The sequence below is a fragment of the Calonectris borealis genome, chromosome 18, assembly GCF_964195595.1.
Source record: "Calonectris borealis chromosome 18, bCalBor7.hap1.2, whole genome shotgun sequence".
NCBI classification, from domain to species: Eukaryota; Metazoa; Chordata; class Aves; order Procellariiformes; family Procellariidae; genus Calonectris; species Calonectris borealis.
This window is the reverse complement of record NC_134329.1, coordinates 9074402-9086896: the sequence shown is the minus strand read 5'-3', so window position 1 is coordinate 9086896 and position 12495 is coordinate 9074402. Positions and strand designations below refer to the sequence as shown.

The 12495-nt window shown below is 43.3% G+C and overlaps 1 protein-coding gene across 9 annotated transcripts in view; it reads left to right on the top strand.

The window, feature by feature from the left end:
- Positions 1 to 12495, top strand: part of PITPNM2 (phosphatidylinositol transfer protein membrane associated 2) — a 141365-nt gene that overhangs the window by 1354 nt on the left and 127516 nt on the right. For 2 of the 9 annotated variants that reach the window (XM_075167768.1, XM_075167766.1), the window contains exon 1: positions 1779 to 4261. The exons of 1 other annotated variant lie outside the window; for it this stretch is intronic. The gene's annotated coding sequence lies outside the window, so the exon portion shown is untranslated. Of the gene's footprint in view, positions 1 to 1777; positions 4262 to 6800; positions 7030 to 7715; positions 7826 to 10298; positions 10538 to 11484; positions 11581 to 12495 lie in introns of those variants that run through there. 6 more of the 9 variants (XM_075167770.1, XM_075167769.1, XM_075167765.1 and 3 more) reach the window with 5 other exon arrangements.

The window sequence follows — 12495 nt, the reverse complement described above, 5'->3', positions numbered from 1 at the left end:
TGCCCGGGCATGGCCTCCCTGCCTGTGGTAGGAGAAGAGGGGTGAGACCTTGCAGCGGCCTCACAGAAACGCCTTTGACTAATTGCAGCTGAGGAAGAACCTCGTGGGCTTTCAGGGCTCGAGACCCCGCTGCGGGCAGTGAGCTGCTGGGTGGCTGACTGGAAATGGGCTGCTGAGGCGGTGCCCCCCCGGGGAGGGCAGGAGGAAGAGATTTTCCCTTTAGAAAGAGCAGAATGCCCGTTCCTTGGCTGGATGATGGGCTACAAGAGGGGATCCTCTCTGCCGGTTCCTTCTCCTGGCCTCCCCATCGCTTGACAGAAGGGGCCCTGCCTGGTGCTCCCGAACAACTCCCTTCCGGAGTATGCTGCTGCTGCCCCACGGCAGCAGGCCACAGCATGAACAACTTTAGCTTTCTGTCCAGCTGCGGGAGGGTTAAATCCCTTCCTTCACCTCCTCCCCAACCCCTCTCACTGCACTGAAGAAGTAGGAGCACTGAGGAGTGCACTGGGGTGCTCAACCTGGGGCTGGAGCCCAGGAACGGGGAACCCCTCAGAGTAGTGCCCTGTTCAGTCAGCCACACGATTCAATCCTGTCACGTCTTATGCCATGACTGAGGCAAAGTTTATTTAAATGGTGTATTTAAGTAAAAAAAAAAGTTTCTTCTGTGTTAATACCTGCTCTAAAGTGAGAGCTTCCATCTTCTATGTGCTCTGTGCATCTGGAAGCAGCTAAGTGGGTAATACGATGCCAAAAAATGTCTTCAGTCTTTGAAGACATAATCTGCATGTGCTTAGCTCTGTACATGACAGCGGTTCAACAGGACAATGGTAATAGATGAGTCTTCGCGGACATCAGGACTTAAATGGGAGGTGGTTTGATTGCATGTTGAAATATCTGTGGCCTGTAGGACTCCTTTTTCTCCTATTGCATACTAATTCCCTCTCCGTGCCCACATCTTTTTGCTCGCGCTGTATTTTTATCACGTAGTTTATTTTTGTCATGACTGCGTTGTGCTCCCGAGTAACACAAGAAGACTGACTGCGTTACAGAGTTCAGCGCTGGCTTCTGAGTGATTTTTTCCACTGCTGAATCGAAGGCTGCTGTTTGTAGAGCAGCCTTTTTCCCGGCCGTTGGCAGACCTCGTGCCTGCAATGGTCCATAGCTTTATAGCTGGTTGTTCTGACAGGTAACCAGCTCGTTGTCTTGGCCCCGGGCTGCTTGGTAATTGAGATGCCTCCTCGGGATATACAAAATAAAGAATGGCCAAGCACGAAAGCACAGTTGCAGACTTGTCCTGGCTTGCTGTTTTTTACAGGAATGCTGCTTCGTGGTCCTTGTATTTGGATCGTGGCAGCATCTCTGAGAGGGGGAAAGAGAAACGAGCAAGCAAGGGCTGGAAACGCAGCGTGTTGTGCTGCTTGCTTTTGATAGAGCAGACTTCTGGTAGGCTGCTAGGTTTCATTAATCATATTTAAGTTTCTGTCACTAACTTTTAATTAAAAGCATGGTTGATACCACTTTAATGAATGTACGGATGTTAGCCATCTTCATGCATAAAAATGCTTTTTAATTCCCTTACTATTCCCTTTATGGCCCTTAGATGCTTTTGTTACCATTTAAACAGCATACAGTAGCAGCTGTTTATCTTCTTAATATAACTTTTTCTTGCATCTGTGTTCAGGAAACAGTAATGGTTTGAGTAAACAATTCCCTGGTATCCTTTAACAATATTTTTTAAGTAACTTGGCAGAAAGGGACATAAGTAATGTCTAAATAGTGAACTTCAAGGCTCTTGCTGACAGTAGCCTTTAACCTAACGTAACTGCTGAAATCGTTAGTTGTTCCTCGTGCTTACCTGAGGTGGTGAGGAAAGTAAGAAGCCCTCAATGTATGACTTTCGATTCTGATGAGCTTAACAAAGATCTTTCCCTGAAACGACAAGATCTTATTAAAATATCCTTTCTATTTTTGTTTGCTTCTGATGGTATTTCAATGCGTTTGTTGCTTATTGTGCATCTAACAGCCCAAGCATTTATTGTGATTTACCATCTGGCATGTGGGAGTTTTATCTAACTTCTCATTTTAGTTGACAGCAACCAGTTTGGAAAGACCTTGTCCTGATTTTTTTTTTTTTTTTTTTGTTTAAATAGAAATTCTCAAAACTTGCAACTGACAGTGGTGCTAAGGGGGTTTGAATTTAAGTAATTAGTCTCTTTTTATTCACAACTTGTTATTGCATCTGCGAGTTGGCCAAATAGAGAAGCAGCACATCCTTCAAGCAAGCTAATTTAAAGAAGGTTCCTCCAAGTAGTCCAAAACAGCATTAATCTCCCCCCTACATTTGCATAAAAATCTTGTCATTCGGTTGCTGTCTTGGCAGCCTGACTGGAAGGCTTCAGAAAATGGCAAATGAAAGCTGATGCTTACTCCTGAGTGTAGTTTGACTCATGCCGTTCATGCATATTCACGGTAACGTCCTGTTCTGGGACCAGCACGATCCATTGAGAAAGGGTTTTTTTTTTTTTCCACAATATGTTTTTCTTTTAGGTTTCCTCTTATTCGAGAGACATGCCTCATTTCAAGGAGAGGAACAGACATCAATGTCTGTCTTCTCTTTATTTTTATTTTCTTGGAAGGAAAAACCTCTAAACACCATAGTGTTCTTAATAGCCAATTTCTCTAAATGGTGAAGATGCCTTCTAATTTAATTTTAAAGTTGGCTGACATAGGGTATGATGCAATTAATATTTCTGTTTATCTCCCAAAATTAGTAAGATATGTCTAAATTTAATTTTGAGCCTGAAAGCATCTTATAAACAAAAATGTTCTGTAGTATCCAGTGTGAATGGAAATTCTCATCCTGGTGTCCATGCCAAGAGTCCTACGAAATTTTACATGAACAAAGTAATAAATGATATTTAGATGTACTTAGTGTAAGAAAAGCAAAACAATTTAGCATTGGGCTAACTCAGATGCTATCACTTCAGGGAGTTTTAATCAGCACAGTGCCAAGTCAATCCGCAGAGCTCCTGAAGTCATACTTGTGCATTTTCCATAGGTGAGGGTTTCGCAGGTGTGACTGTTTCAATGGTGGTTTTCTAATTTAAAAAAAAAAAAAAAAAGAGTCCCTAGAAGCTCACAGCAAAATGCTTCAGTAAATCCCACTGGGGAACTTAGAAACCAGTTGGGAAAAAGGTATCTTTCTTTTTGAGGGGTGGCTGTGGGGACCCAGGGGACCTCCTGAGAGATGGCAGCATCTGGAGACAGAGCTGCTTCCCACTGTCCTGCAGCCCACCCTGAGTGTGTTTGACACAGGGTGAAGCTGCAGACGGGAGAAGAAATAAGAAGTTGCTTAGGCAAGTGGAGATAAATAGTTGTTGAGCACACCTGGGTGCAGGGAGCTGCATGATTTGCCATGAAAGAGCAGGAAGAAACTGATAAGCGTAGGGCTAAAACCTGCCCTGGAGAGCTTGGGCAGATCTGAGGAGGTCCCAGCAAGGAGGTGCTGGCTTTGCAATGAAAGACCATCCAGGAGGAGAAATGTAGTGCCTCTTACTGAGAGGGAAGACAGCGTCTCCTGCGTGTGGGCTTCCACGTGCAAGGGATGGTAACAAGGATAACGGTTATCTTGGGTTTGGTGGTTAACGAACGGTGTGGAAAGCTTCAGCGAAGCCGCCAGCCCTGGCAGGGCTGGAGTTGAAGTGTCGTTCGGGAGGGAAGGTGTCGGGGTCATTGCTCCTGCGTCCTCCTGGCCGCTGCCTGGCGGGAGGGCACATACCAGCGCTCTGACTCTGCAGCCGCAATGCCATGGAGGGCAGGAACGGAAAGCAAACACCTCGGTTGATAACGAAGTCTGCCGGGCAGAATGCAGCTGTCCGGGTAGGAGCGAGGGCACCCTGAGCAGCGGCTGCGTCTTCCAACAACCCTTCACAGCAAAGGCTGATCTTCGGCTTCTCCTTACCGAGCTAGTGCTTAAGGATTCCAAATTAGGATCTTCTGACTTTTAAACAGGCTCCAGAAAATCTTGTTCAGACAGATTTGAAGAGCTACAACATCCAGAAATCTGTGTCCTTGTGGACCTCAAGGTTTTTTCCACAAAAAAAACCCCACCCTGAGCGCCGAATATCTTGGATAGCGAGGACTGTGCACAGCTTTTACAGTCTCGACTTGGTCGTGTTTGGACAGCTGAGGTTGGTGAGTGCTGTGACGTTGTAGGCAGGAACCTTAAAACTCTCCTCTGCAGGAAGGCAGTTGAGCTTAGGTAAATTGGAGAGACTCTCTCGACACGACGAGGGAAAATGATTCACCATTCATCCTTTCTGTCCTTTAAACAGCTCAGTCTCCTGTCAGAGACCAGATACAGGGATTTCTACTTGGTTTCGTTTGTTTATTTTTTTCCCAACAATTCCTATAGTCTGGTTGGGGTTGGGGGAGCAGACAATCCATAATGAAACAAGAGGTAGTTTGCTGCTAGCTGGAAAGGCACATCTGATCACTGCAGCGTAAGTAGGAGGACTTGGGAAAGATAATAGTGAACGAACAGCTGAAGGTTTCATAATTCGTCATCGCGGCAGCGATTCTTGTCATGGACAGGGAAGTCAACTCTGACTTGTTTGGATTGCTGGCACTTACGTAACGATCGCTCAGCTTCGGGACACTAATTCAAGCATATTAGCTGGCTTAACCCGCAGAGCAGTGACCTGGGAAGGCATTTCTCTTTAATGGCACGATAACTAATTTGGAGGGTGGGAGTGTGTAATCACATCAGCACGTTGAGCGCTTTGGCATATCTTGGCGCTTTAGGGGCGAGGCCGTGTTATCTCCAGCTCCGAAGTTTGATATTTGCATGACTTAACTCTGGATGTGTAGTGGGGCCTTAATTCCATTATGTGCTTTAAAAGGTTACGGAAGGATTTCAGGTTTTTATAGTACAGCCGTGGTAAACTGCAGTTCAGCTTCTGCTGTGTCTGGTATGGGTAACTCGTAAGGAGTCTGGTTTGGGACTTAGTGGATCGCTCTGGGGCTTTTTTCAGATGATTTGGGTTGGAGTCAGAGTTATCACTCCACAGGGAACCCTGAAGGGCCGTGGGCATTTCTTAGGAGGTAAAAAATAACGTGCTGCCATCGGCCACTAGATGTTTGGAATGAACAGCAAAACAATGTTATGTACGTGTTTATATATAGATATGTGGTGTAATTATCTTTTATATGCATCAGAAGACAATTCAACGGGAGTAACTTCACTTGTGACTGTAATTTGTTTCAAGATCAATACCATAACTTAAACAACCTCCTTCTAAAGGTGGAAACACTGCAGAAACATTTTCTCTATGTGGGTGGCTTACCTATTTTAATGCTACTTTTTTTTTTTAAAAAGAAGGAAATAGACATTTTATATTTATCATATCAGATGAAATTGAAATCTAAATATTTACATCTTTTTGCTGGATCTGAGGTTGAGCACCAGTTGTAGGCGTTGCCAAGCTGTTTAGTTGTCTCCTTCACCGAGTAGGTTGATTTCTTCAGGGTGGTGGAGAGATGGAGCCTCATATTTCTGTCTATTATCTTCTAGCCAGTCTCTGCATCTGGAAATACTTCCCTCTGTGGGCTTGGTGACCTGGCGTTACGTTCAGAGGGTGTTCTAGCCTAAACATGCTGAAAGCTAAACATGTGTTATCTCCAGCAGAATGCAGAGTTAATTGCAAACTGTGAAACCGGAGGGGGAGTTCAGGATACGAGTATGTAAATAACTCGGAGATACTTTGTGAAAAAGAACAGAAGGGGGAGGAAGGCCTCTTGCTTGCTTTTCCTCTGCCATCCTCATCTCCTCGGTGGCACGCTCCGTGGCTGACTTTCAGTGCTCTTTAGAAGCAAAGGTGGAGGATCGCTTCTGTTTTAAACAAGGGGAAACCAGTAGCAGACGTCTGAAATGTTGCAGGTCACAGCTCCGTTGAAGAGACAGTAAAAATCCCAGAGTTTTCTGCCTCCGGTTTTGCTCTGTTTTCCAGTCCAACCCTCAATCTTCCTGGGCTGTGCTAGTGAGGTGGCTCGTCTTGTAAGGGACCTTGTTTCCAGGTGGGCTGTTATTTTTTGGGCAGGACTAGCATGGTGCTTTTAGGCTGCTGATCCACCAAAGCAAACTGATGGAGAAGGAGAAGAGCAGATAGCTTGTTTTGTTTTCCCTCTCTCTCTTGTTTTTAAGCATCATTTATCCAGACTCTTGGGACCCATTATTTGTCTAACCTGTATCTGGATTGTAAAATACTGTTCCAAGTTTTAACTTCAACAGATGGTAAATGTCTTCCAGCAAATATCCTCAAAAATGTGTTTAGCATGGACACCATGTGTCCTTTGTCTGGTTTGGCACTACGGAATAATTTTTAATGTTGTCTTTTGCTACATTTAATGCCTATAAATAGGCTTTTCAAAAAGGCACATTTGTCTAACACACTACCTCTGTGAGAGGGAAGAGCATATTTCGGCAAGCCTACTCGAAGGATTAACCTTTTTAGTACAGCTGCTGTGTGTTGCTCTGGCTTCCCAGTTTTAATCTATCATTTTGTTTAGAAGAGCAAGAGATGGTTTGACTTGCCTTGCTGAGGGTGTGCGCTTCGATATCTCCGCTTGAGGCTGTGCTGAAATAGTTCAATTGGAAATGCAGCATCACTGCGTCCGGGTGTGGGAGGGAAAGACTTGGGATAGTAAAACTTTTCAGAGTTATACAATCTTATAAACTGATTTCTAACAGCAATAATTATTTATGCAAAGCTGTAAGGAAAACTGCTCCCTACATTTCATAGGTGCTTTTCCTTCTGTGCCTGGCCTTCAGTGGACCTCATTAGGTCAAGAGCCAGATCTACCGCATCACGTCTGCAAAAACATCTGGGTTGTCTAGGCGGAGTGAATGTAGGGGAAAGAGCAGCCTTCTGTCCTCTTTCCATCCTTCTCCATACAGTTGCCCCAGCAGAAAAGGGAACTTGACATAGAGAGGAGATTTCATTGTCTAATGGAGCATCTGTATTATCAAAGGTAGATATGTTAGAGCACTTCCCTCCCCCCCGCTCTCTCTTATGTTGTCTGTGTGTCGTTTTGCTGACAGAACTTGTGTTTTATTCCTTATCAAAGTAGAACTGAAAAAAGAGGTAAGAATGTTTTTATCTTAAACATCATTACCAAAATCCTCAGCTAAACTGTGTTGAGAGACGATTTTTTTATTCCTGGCTTAAAGGCAGAGTATAATTTGACTTTCAGACCTCCCATTCTTCCTAAATCAAGTTTATGGCACCAGTAGCTGGGAGAGTCAGCTTCTGATTATAAACAAGTTTGGAGCCACCAAAAAAACCCCATGAAATCAGTTTGACAACTGTTTGAGAGCCACCTTTTTAATATTCCTATCAAGTATTCTGCAGATGTCTCTTGCAGCAAACTTGTAGATCTTGTAGATGTCAGTCTTTCCTGCATATTTTATTTAACTCGCTGTTCAACTTTCTAGAAGAATATATGCAGATAAGCTTTTCAAAGCTTTTTTAAAATTTATTTTTATGTGGAAACCTGGGATCAGCTAGGCAAGAGTTCACTAAAACTCCTTGTGCTGTGCGGGGGGAGGGCAACACGTTGGTGCTCAGAGCACCTTGCAGAGAGGTGCTTTTTGCTTTTGTTTGTGTTTCCTTGAGGTTCAATCCCTGTTTCTCACCCCAGTTTTTTGCTTTATGTAGTCCAGGTTGGTATCTCTGGACCTGTCGAGTGTCAGAGGTTGCAGCCCGGCGAGGCGTGCCCAGCCTGCCGCAGGTGCGAAGCGCTGCGGGTGACAGCCGGGGTGAGCTGGGTGAGTCTCTGGGTGCACAGACACGGCCGGGGGAAGGCAAGGGAGACTAATTGGTGCTTGTTTAAGCTTTAGCCTTGCAGTCTGTATGGCAGCAGCTGGCTTGAACCGCCTGGCTTGGATAACTTGAGCAGTTACTAAAGGCAGTATAAACACAGGCACACGCTGCGGAGCCCAGGGGCTTAGTATTGCAGTTATCATAAGGTATTCCATCTGGAGGTGGAAAAAACAGCCCTTACAGGGTTTCTTTATCTTGAGGCTAGCAACAAGCGCAGTGAGTGACATATTTCCATTTGACTCATCTGTTGTCAAAATGGTGACACCCTTGAGTCACATTAAAAATGAGACCTTGTAGCTGAATTGGCACATCATTCTGGTAAGCACGGAGCAGGTGTTTGTCGGGTTTTTTTTGGTTTTGTCCTCGTTAAGAAAATTATTTTTTTTCCCGTCCCTGAGATGGGATGAAATTGATTAATGCTATTGCTAATGTTCTGGGTTAAAAATAACAGGAGAACCTGATTCAGGTGGAATGCTGGATGTTAGCTGTAAAGGTGTTCAAATAACCTGCTTTACAACTATATAAAACCCTAAAAATGAAATAAAAGTAAAAAAAACAATTGGTGCCCAGTAGCCAGATGGTTGGAAAAGAACACCCCACGATCAATGAGGCAATATGTAAATATTTTTGATCATTACCACAGTACTGCTGTGTTGACATTGAAATTCAAAGTGCTATTCCATGGGACTCCTCATTGATCAGCAGATGAGCTCTGATAAAACGGAGGATAAAAGCACAATACTGAGCATTATTATGGATTGTGGGTTTCCTTGACAAGGACGGGCTTCCATCAAGGTCTACGAATGGATTTCAGCCCCTCTTTAAGCATGTTACTGAGACACTGTGTTTCTTCCCTGCCTGTCAAGTACCAATTAAATGGTGTATTATTTCTTGAACTGCTTTATTTAAGGTGAAATACTGCATAGCTGAGTAATTTTTCCGTGCTAATTGCCACATTTTATGGGAAGGGGCAAAGTGGAAGCTGATGTAGAGTTCTCTGCTTGAAATACACCTAGCAAGAAATGACTGGAAAGTAATAGAAATCAAATGGTGGAATTAAAATAAATTTTTGGAAAAAAGGTCCTCCTGTAGAGACCCAGTCTGGCTGATTCACTTAGAAATCTTCACAGGAGTGATAGCATTCTCATGCATAAGACATGAAGTGCCTGTAGCATACACAGGTGCTGAACCCACCAAGAGGCTTTTTCTTTTTTTTTTTTTTCCTCCCCCCCCCCCCCCCACTTTTGTGCTCCTGAAAAAAAAAATTCATAGGTTATACTTCTCTCAGAGGGGAGTTTGAAACTCGATTCTAAAGAGATGCTTATAAAAGCTGCTTTTTAAGATCTGAATCCGTAACTGCCCACCTCAAAATACCACGCCAGCGTGGAGCAGATGCTGGTGTTTGCAGTTCCTGGGATCCCAGCGTGGAGGCAGAAGGACATCCTCTGCCCGGGAAGGTGAGGTGTCCTGGAGGATACGGGGAACAGGTTGTCTCTGTCGGTGTGTGATGTTGAATGTGAACTCTTCCCACCTTACAGAGTCTGATGTGAGGTGCATAAAAATCTTGTAAGAGTGCATACAGAGTGTAGGGTTGGTAGATTTTTAATGTATTTTTCTTGCAGCCTAATCATAGCAACGGGTTGTAACAGTTCGCACCCCAGCCTCCTATTTCATGTAAGGGAATAATGACTTTTAAGAAAGGCGGGAGAGGGCTTTGCAAATGAAAAGCTCGTTATAGCTACAGCAAGGTCCAGAGCCCAGGCAGCTTTCTGGAAACATTTTGCTGTTTGCTTTCTTTCTCTCCCTTCCCCTTTGGTCTGGCTGCTTACAGCGAGGCCAGGACCCTGTGCTCCTTAGGGAACGTAACCCCAGAGGCACTTCGGAGGGTCCAGATGCTACAACCATCAGACAGGGGAAAATGGTCTGGGTGCCTTTCCAAGCTGCTCGTATTTTCTGGTTAACTGCTGCATTTATCTTGCATATTGATTTAATTTCCTGGCACATCCTGGAGCCTGTACCTCTGATTACAGAGCTCTTCGGGATTTTGAGTTTTTCTCTCTGGTTTTGTTGCTTTTTAGTTGCTCACTTAGATCCCCGTATTGTTTTAGGGTGACTGATAGGAGAACAGAAAACACCTTCTCTGAGGATAAAGGACTCTTGTGACTATCTGTGGTCTGAAACTGATGCTTCCAAACCATGGGCATGCAGTGTCTGACCACAGCTGACACTTGTTAAGGCTTAGTATTTATTAACGCAGATTGTACAAGAGCAGTAGGCTGAGCTAGAACAGCTGTGGTGTTCGCTAGGAACAATTTTGCTAGTTCATTTTTCCCTGCAAGGTAGCGCTGTCAGTGTCTCTGACTTTGCAGAAACAGCATGCGAATCTCGCTTTCTACTACCTTTGCCCTTACTCGACAGGACTCTCATCTCAGGTGTGAGGCCGGTGTGTTCTGGTCTGTGGTCACCAAGCGTGTTTGTTCAGGTAACGGCAAGGTGGGAACTCGCCCGTCCCACCAATAGAAAGTGTTTTAGTGGTGGCAGCGATGGTACCTCTTAGGAGGAAGGCCTGAGAAGTGGAGCGTAACACATCAGTTAAGCAGAGAAGCCTTCAGAAGCCAGCAGAAAGCATCTTATAATTAGTCGCCCTCCATGGAAAGGTAAATGCCAGTTCTGTTAGTGTAATATAGTGTTTTCAACGTTTGTGCTAAAAAATAGCTCTTGCCACCTGCTGGGTGGCACCTCATCCCCTTGCAAAAGGTATTTGCATGTGAATCTGTCTACTAATAGCTGTGGTCTGCTTTCCTGTGCCTCTCGTGATGAACTATCCTGCTGCTCCGAAGCCAAACGTGGTCTTTGCATGGGTTCGGTTCTGAGCCGCTGGGATGCCCAGAGACTTCCCTGGAGAGATGCTTCCCTGAAAGCCTTTCGGGGAAGGGAGGAAGTTTGTAACGCTCATCTTTGCAGATCACCCGTAATAAAAATGTTCTTCTAGCCTTTTGGGAACTCTTGCATTAATTCGTGTTTCTCAATGTTTTTGTTGGGTTGCTTTTTCCTGGTGGTTTGCTTTACCACCTTGCTTAATAATGCTGAAGTCTCCCGCATTTCAGTAGTATAATTTTAAAACAGAAGCAGTTTTAATTGTGTATTTGTTTACCACTTATCACAAAATGTTTCTGAAATGCAGACAGGGTTAATTATTATCAATCTAAAAGAGGCTTAAAACTGACAATTTTTAAGTTTAAATTTTGCATTGGTAGTCTGTTCTCACACCTAAAAATAAATAGATTGAGAATAGCATCAGTGAGGCCTCTGCAAACTGCAGTGACTTTAACAAGTGATGAGTTGGGAATACAGTCAAGGTGAATTGTGTATGATTATTCCAGAAAACAAGTTTTATAAATATGTCATAATGTCCTAGACTACATAATTATCTGTTACTTTCAGTGTTTACTGTAGAGAAAATGCTGGTGTTTACCTTTTTCCAAAGGCAATACTTTCAGTTCCTGTTGTTCAGAAATGTTTTTGCTTTTAATCACTTTTCATTTCAGTACTGTTAGCAAGCGTGTAGAGAACTCTGTCTTTCTGTTTGGAATAATTGTTTCAGACTTGCTGTCACTGAAAATAAGAAGTTTTGTCATCCTTCCCCAATCTACAAAAAAGGAAAAAAAAACCAACCCCAAAACAGAAAAGAATAAAGCAGGTAGGAAGATTGATTTTCTTAAATGGAGGAGGTTTTGTGTCTGCTCTTTCAGGTTTGCAGAGCTACCCAGTGAGGCTTTCAAGCTTGCCCCCACAGTGGGTCACCCGAACACTGAAACTCTTTCTGAAACCGTGGGTCCAGGCCCCTGCTGATTCCGAGAGCTGCGCTCTGCTCTGCAAAACCAGTGAAACAGAGCAGGCATCTGGGCTGACTCAATTTTTTTTAAATTCATTTACTTAAGTGTAGGTTATGGTGGATGTTCCTTCTGGGATGATGTTGTCCAGCATATCCAGCATCTATAGAAACTCGTCTAGCTTGTGAAAGCAAATGTAGAATGGATGTTGACAAATCCCGATGCAGTTGATGAGGAGTGAATTACTGTATGACATTTAAAAAGTGGTAAGACTCAATCAGACTAGATGTATATTGGATTAAAAAAACTATGTAGATATAATTAATCCTTTAAAAAAAGAAAGGTAATGTGAGGATTCTTGTTTACTTGCAGATCAGTATAGTAGAATGGCTAAAAGGACTAATGAGATGCTTTCCTGGAAAAGCGTTTAAAAGTTCAAATGCAAAGCAAGATTAAAATGTGATATTTAAATATATTTCCATCATACAGATTTGAATAGATGATTTAGAGAGAAAATTCTTTTGGGCTTTAAATCATTGCATTGTGTATAACAGTAGGGGAAGAAACACTTTAAATTTCCCTTTATGAAAAAAATTTTTACTTAAAGGATTCCCTAAGAATTTACTGGGTTAATTCTGCCCCAAAGCGTACACACAAATTCTTGACACAGATTTATCTCTATCAAATCATCAGATATTTTTCTTCAGTTGATTTCAAGATGTAATTTTAAAAGTAGTAATGTTTTTCAAGTAGTAATGTTTTTCACTGTTAATTTTATTGTA